Source organism: Pelmatolapia mariae, linkage group LG7 (genome assembly GCF_036321145.2).
Source record: "Pelmatolapia mariae isolate MD_Pm_ZW linkage group LG7, Pm_UMD_F_2, whole genome shotgun sequence".
Lineage (NCBI taxonomy): Eukaryota > Metazoa > Chordata > Actinopteri > Cichliformes > Cichlidae > Pelmatolapia > Pelmatolapia mariae.
Window position 1 is genome coordinate 42,191,218 of NC_086233.1, and position 7,625 is coordinate 42,198,842.

Consider the following 7,625-nt stretch of genomic DNA (forward strand, 5'->3'; position numbering starts at 1 on the left):
CTTCTTCTTTTTTTTTGCATATTTGTCACACTTACATGTCTCATCTCATCAAACAAATTCTAATATTAAACAAAAATAGGTAGAGTTTTTAAATGACCTTGGTAGGAGCTGAGTTTAATTTCACTAGCCACACCCAGGCCGATTACTGCCAGTCTTCCACGTTGCTGTGGAGAAAATCTGGCCCACTCTTCTTTGCAGAAGTGCTTTAATTGAACCATACTGGAAGACTTTGAGCATAAATGGCCTGTTTAAGATCAAGTGTTTCAATTGGATTTCAGTCTGGACTTTGACTTGGCCACTCAGAAACTTCCAATTTATTTTTGTTTTTTTGAGTCATTCAGAGGTGGACTTGTTGGTGTGTTTCGGATTATTGTCCCATTCCATAACCCAAGTGTGCTTGAGACACAGGGCACTGATGGACGGACATTTCCTTTCAGGATTTTCTGGTAGTGCAGAATTCGTGGTTCCATCAAATATAGCAAGTTTCCCATTTCCTGAAATAGTAAAACAGCCATCACACTACCACCACTAATTTTGATTGTTTGTCACGCCAAAGACAAAAAAGAAAGACAAGACTGATGGAGCGGCAGAAAGGGAACAGAGGGAACTAACTGAAAAGAAAAACTCTACAAATTGATCTTAGGTGTTAGAAAACAAAAACAGGTCATGGATGTAGACTGGGGCAAAACACAGAGAAGAACAGATTTGAGGGTTATGGGGTTCGATTAGAAGATGGAGCAGGACTAAGGGATTCTTCTGGAAGATGCAGTGGTGCTCAACAGTGAAAGTGAATCCCTACTGGAAGGCGAGCTGGTTGTCGGAAGGTTGTCAGGAGGGAGGTGCTTGCTATTTGCCTGCTTGTGACAAAAACCCTTTCAAGATGAGGAGAAGCTCAGGAGTAAAAACTATAGTCTCTAGGGAGGCATTGAACTGAGAGGCAGACAGAGGTCCAGCGCTGGCAGACCCAGGTGAAGTATGAAGTAAGACTATCAGAGTAGGTGAAGAATGTCAGAAGGCAGAATTCAGGAAATCTTTTAACTTCTCTGGTGAAGTTTCATCAGTCCAGCATTTTTCTGAGCTTGCTGACGCACTCTTCTCACCATTCCTTCTTTATACCACTCATGGTTCAGTAAAAGGACTAGATGTTGTAGTCCCTGATAATGCATTGCTTTAAATGCCGAGAATCTTGAGGGATGGCTGTTATGAGGAAAGGCAGCCCAGAAACTTTACCAGCAGCACACATCGTTGTGTGCCTCAACTTTCGGTCTTTTACCCAAGCTAATCTGCCATTTTTTGGGGGGGATTAGAGATCTGATCTAGATGATCATATAAAGATTTGGGACACATCGTCAGTAGTGGACCTTGGATTCATCGGGTGGAAATGACTGTATAGCACCATGAGCAAGTACTTGAAATGTTCCAGCTGCTTCTTCAAAGCAAAACTTGAGTCTGCAGAGTCAGTGACTGATCAGTGCTTTGATTGCTTTTTCCATTAAGAAATGAAATCATCATTTAAAAACTTCATTTTGCATTTACTCGGGTTATCTTTGTCTAATATTAAAATTTGTTTGATGGTCTGAAACATGTAAATGTGACAAATATGCAAAAAATGTGAAAGCAGAGAGGAGGCAAATACTTTTTCACGGCACTGTAATATCACTGTGGCATTTCTTTTGGGTTATGATACTTGATGCTCTCATTTTGTGGTTCCCCTGATTCTCTGCATCTGTTTTTGATGTTATAGCGGATGTAAAAAAAAAGAAAAAAAAAGAGTACTGTATTAAATATCAACTTTTAAAATAAATATTCGGAAAACTACCTGACCTTTTTAATGAGGTGAGAGTGTCCTCTAAACATATCATCCTAACTTTAACGGCTTTTCTAAAAAACAGAATGTCAGTTCTACTTTTAATTTCTTGTGATTAATATGCACAGTAAAGTGTCAAAATGTTGTTTACCCCTGGGCAGGATGAAACACCATCTGCTGAAAAATATGTAGACAAAGTGAGTCAAATGCCCTCATTGCTCTTGAATTGTTGAGACAAGAATCTAAAAAACACTTTTTAAAGTTGATATTCACTTTTTGCTTTGAGGCAAATCTTTTATGCTCTGTGTACTATAGATAGTCCTTTTTCAACAATTAATCACTATTAAAAATAAACTATTAAATAAACACCATATTCTTCTCCATTTCCACACATGGATCCAAACACATGCTTGTATATGCATTGTCTTTTTGCTGACTTTGATATACACTGCCCAAGTCAATGGTGAGTTGCCTTTAACCTGCATTCCCTCTAATGGAGAGCAAATCCTCTGGTTTTACAAAGAAGTTTGGTTTCACAGAAGTCTATGGGGAAAAGATCACAAGGATCTGTGTTGTCTGACCTCAGTAAATGTATCGTTTCAGTGGCCACTTTTAAGTGTTATTAAATACTGCATAATGCTCATCATGTTACAGTCTCAACAGAGTCAAAGAGAACAATCACGAAGGGTATCTTTTTTCCCTACCTTGTGGTTGAGAAGTATGTATGAGGATGTGAAGTTCCTAAGTTTCTCACCAGGAAGGCAGTGATGGATAAAGTACTCTGCTTGCGCTCAGATCAAAAAGGCATTACAATGGGACCTCACTAAACATCCATCCATTTATCCATCCATCTATTATCTTTTGGTTATCTAAAGTTGTGTTGCAATGGCAGCAGGCTAAGCAGGGTATTCTATATGTTGTTCTTTCCAGCAACACTTTGCAGTTTCTTTTGAGAGAGACATACTGAAGTGTTCCTAGGGAACAAGAGATACACAGTCACTCTAGTAAGTGTGCAATGGGACAGACCAAGAAAACCTCAAAGGTTGCCAATCGGATGCCTGAACTACCACAAAAAATCCAAAAAGGCTTTGTCTTTCTGCTCCATTCTCTTCACCACAGCAGTCTGACACTGCTGACGTTGCACCAGTCCAACTAATGCTCTGTTTTCCTATGACTCATAAATAAGAAATACTTGAACTCCCTCATTTGAGGCAGTGCATCTCCCCCAACTCACAGAGAGAATTTCACTGTTCTGTTTAAATCTAAAACCTTAAAACTTTCGATGCTTCTCTCACTACTAGACCAATCTCTATACCAAGAAACCTTAAATGTTGACTGTTAAAAAGACCCAAATTGTCAGGTACAAGATGACATCTTAAATTTCCTAGGATGGAGCAGTGTTACTCGGATTCTGCTCAGGCACAGCAAAAACCTGTTATCAGCATATAGTATGGTGATATTTATTTAATTTTGTAACAGTGTGATATTAAAAATATTTATTTGGCCTTTAAAAAAAATAGGTTTTCTCTTAATCAACAGAAATTAAACCTGATTACACATCTCTGAATTGGTCGGTCCTTTATTCACAACATGACAATAAACACATATATATTTGTGATTTCTGCATTTGATCCTGACATGACCTGAATGCAGCAGTCACAGAACTTTGTGGATGAGTTTGTGAGATTTACTCGCTTTGTTTAAAAGCACTTTATGTCCTAAAATCTGAATTTCTTTGGCAGATTTCCCCATCCAGCTCAGCCAAGGAGTCAGAACAAACAAGCTCACTCTCAGAAATCTAACCTCTTGGGAGTCCAGGTGCAGCTCTGTTACAATCAGCCAAGCCTGTCTGGTAAAGCACTTTGCTTTGTGTAAGAAATATAAAAATGTTAGTGTTATCGTCGAGTTTTCAAGAAATTCATCTTGCCATTTTCACATACTTAAGTGGAATTCAAGGTACCACAATTGTGTATGCTACCAGGAGTGAAGGATTTTGGGTAACCTAAACAGTCCTGCTTGCATGCATGCATTCAGTATCATGGGAAGGCTGGAGCCTATCTGGAACACAGAGAGAGCTAATCATTCACGCTCACATTCACAGGCAACGGGGAGAACATGAAAGGCCTCACCAGCTGCTTGACTCAAACCCAGGACCTTCTCGGTGTAATGAAAGAGGGTGTTAAAGAGTGCTAACCACTGCACTGCCAGGCCACCCTGCTAGCATAGAGTTGTTAAAAACAAAACAAACAAAAAAACCCACCAACTGCAGAGCAGTTAGCCCAATGGTGAAAGCACTGGGTCTAGGTAGAATGCTGACTGGTTAGGCAGTAATCTTGAATATGACTATTTTCTGTTGTTGGAGCTAAGCTAAAGGACCAACAATAGCACAAACATAAAAGCTGACCAAAGACTGCTGTTTTCAAGATTTCTGACACCGCCCCCTGGTGACAGCACACAGCTACAGCATGTGGATGTGAGTGCAAAGCTCTCTTTACAAGCTCTGTAAAGAAAGAAAAGCAAAACAAAAAAGTGTGGTATATGTATTGTTAATTAGTTCTGCTAGCATTAAATAAATATTTGATTTTAATTATTCTATTTGTCATGAAAGTTTATTTTGAACAACACTTCCACAGCTTTTTGTTATGTTACTATTACTCTTTAAATGCTGATTCTAGCTGCTTAACATCTGCGCAACAACCAAATTGACATGATGCCATTTAACACTGTCACATTTTTAGTTTAGCATTTTAGCATGCAAATTTTGCTGGTGGAAATGGTACTAGCTTTGCGGGTGTAGCCCGGGAGCCTTTTGCTGTGAGGCTAAATTCTGACCACTAAGCCACCTTGCTGCAAAATAAATATAATGTAGAAATTTCTGCTATATGATTTCATGAGAAGTTATCGGAATAACCAAATAGACGCACCATGATTAATCATAAATGTATACAAAAGATCATGGAGATCTATCAAATACAGTCAGGTCCATAAATATTGGGACATCGACACAATTCTAACATTTTTGGCTCTATACACCACCACAATGGATTCCAAATGAAACGAACAAGACATGCTTTAACTGCAGAGTGTCAGCTTTTATTTGAGGGTATTTACATCCAAATCAGGTGAACGGTGTAGGAATTACAACAGTTTGCAAATGTGCCTCCCACTTCTTGAGGGACCAAAAGTAATGGGACAGAATAAGAACCATAAATCAAACATTCATTTTTTAATACTTGGTTGCAAATCCTTTACAGTCAATCACAGCCTGAAGTCTGGAACACATAGACATCACCAGACGCCGGGTTTCATCCCTGGTGATGCTCTGCCAGGCCTCTACTGCAACAGTCTTCAGTTCCTGCTTGTTCTTGGGGCATTTTCCCTTCAGTTTTGTCTTCAGCAAGTGAAATACATGCTCAATCGGATTCAGGTCAGGTGATTGACTTGGCCATTGCAAAACAGTCCACTTCTTTCCCTTCAAAAACTCTTTGGTTGCTTTTGCAGTATGCTTTGGGTCGTTGTCCACCTGCACTGTGAAGCGCCATCCAATGAGTTTTGAAGCATTTGTCTGAATATGAGCAGATAATATTGCCCGAAACACTTCAGAATTCATTGTCAGCAGTCACATCATCAATAAATACAAGAGAACAAGTTCCACTGGCAGCCATACATGCCCACGCCATGACACTTCCACCACAATGCTTCACTGATGAGGTGGTATGCTTAGGATCATGAGCAGTTCCTTTCCTTCTCCATACTCTTCTCTTCCCATCACTCTGGTACAAGTTGTTGGTCTCATCTGTCCATAGGATGTTGTTCCAGAACTGCGACGGCTTTTTCAGATGTCGTTTGGCAAACTCTAATCTGGCCTGCCTGTTTTTGGGGCTCACCAAAGGTTTACATCTTGTGGTGAACCCTCTGTATTCACACTGGTGGAGTCTTCTCTTGATTGTTGACTCTGACGCACATACACCTGCCTCCTAGAGAGTGTTCTTGATCTGGCCAACTGTTGTGAAGGGTGTTTTCTTCACCAGGGAAAGGATTCTTTGGTCATCCACCACAGTTGTGTCCCGTGGTCTTCCTAGTTTTTTGGTGTTGCTGAGCTCACCAGTGCGTTCCTTCTTTTTGGGAATGTTCTAAACAGTTGTTTTGGCCACGCCTGATGTTTTTGCAATCTCTCTGATGGGTTTGTTTTGTTTTTTTCAGCCTAATGATGGCTTGCTTCACTGGTAGTGACAGCTCTTTGGATCTCATCCTGGCAGTTGACAGCAACAGGTTCAAAAAGCAAACAGCACACTTGAAATGAACTCTGGACCTTTTATTTGTTCATTGTAATTGGGGTAATGAGGGAATAACACACACCTGGCCATGGAACAGCTGAGAAGCCAATTGTCCCATTACTTTTGGTCCCTTAAGAAGTGGGAGGCACATATACAAACTGTCATAATTCCTATACTGTTCACCTGATTTGGATGTAAATACCCTCAAATAAAAGCTGGCAGTCTGCAGTTAAAGCATGTCTTGTTCGTTTCATTTGGAATCCATTGTGGTTGTGTATAGAGCCAAAAATGTTAGAATTGTGTCGATGTCCCAATATCTATGGACCTGACTGTAGCTGCTGCTATAGTTCATTCTGGACCAAAGGGTAGCTTTTCATTTAGCGACTGGAAAAGCTTTTGCTTCTATAAAGAGAAAAGTCTATGATTTGTGTACACAGGTTGGTTCTTTTAGATTTTGTTTAAACATCCGACAAAGTTACACATAAAAAAAATACCTTCACAGCACAGTAGATGTTTGAAAATTAGTCCCAAGCCTAAATAACCCTTGTTTTTCCTCCTTTAAATCTGAAACGAAAACACAGCCTGTGGTTTCACATGCTGAACTATATACAGCATCCCACAAAATGCAGCAGCTTCCTGGTATTCCCTTCTCTAAATTCGGCTTTTACTTTTAAAAACTGTGCTCCCTGCAGTGGCCCCTCATGGCATTATATATGAAAACAGCCCTCCTAAAAAAAAAGCATTACCTAAATTTGTATCTGCCCTTTTCACACTGAAGGCAGGATGGCAAGCTGTAGCAGATGGCCAAAAGACTTCCTATTTTCACAGACTGCTAATTAGAGCCCTAACCACAGCTCACCTTTAATGTCAGCCACAGACTGCTTTTAGTGCAATTAGCCTAATGGGGTCCGGGCCTGTGAATAGCCTGTAATGTTTAGTAAGGGCCAGGCATTGCACTGGAGTTAGTGTATGTCAAAATAAAGGACAAAAGAGGTCTAACACTTCGCAGAACCATTTATTACAGGAACTGATGGAGGGCGAGACTGTAACCGTGATTACCCAGAGAAACTATTTAATTAGATGCATTAATAATTGAACTAATTAGCTCCCATGTGTCTCGCAAATGAAGAGGGAACCTGGAGCTTCACTTGCACCTCATCAGCTGATTAATTAGTCTGCTGATCGTTAGCTGTCTTGATGGCCTATATGCGATCAGATGAGAGGGTGGATAATGAGGAATAGTCGGTCGATGGTGCTGGTTAATTAGTGTGACCTGATCCAGGGGCCATGTTAGAACAGTTGTTGATGCCACAGCTTCTAATGAGGAGGATTTAGGGCCGGATGATCTATTTGGAAGCAGGCTGCAGTGTTGTTTGTGGATTTGGATGTGTACCAGCCTTGATAACCCCTTTGAAAATCACTACATTTTTCCAATAATCTGTCTACAGGGACTATGTCCAAATGTTCAATATTAACTTTAAATAATGACCTTCCCATGCCCTACTGTATTTCTAGTCATAAAATTTCAATATAGTGACTTA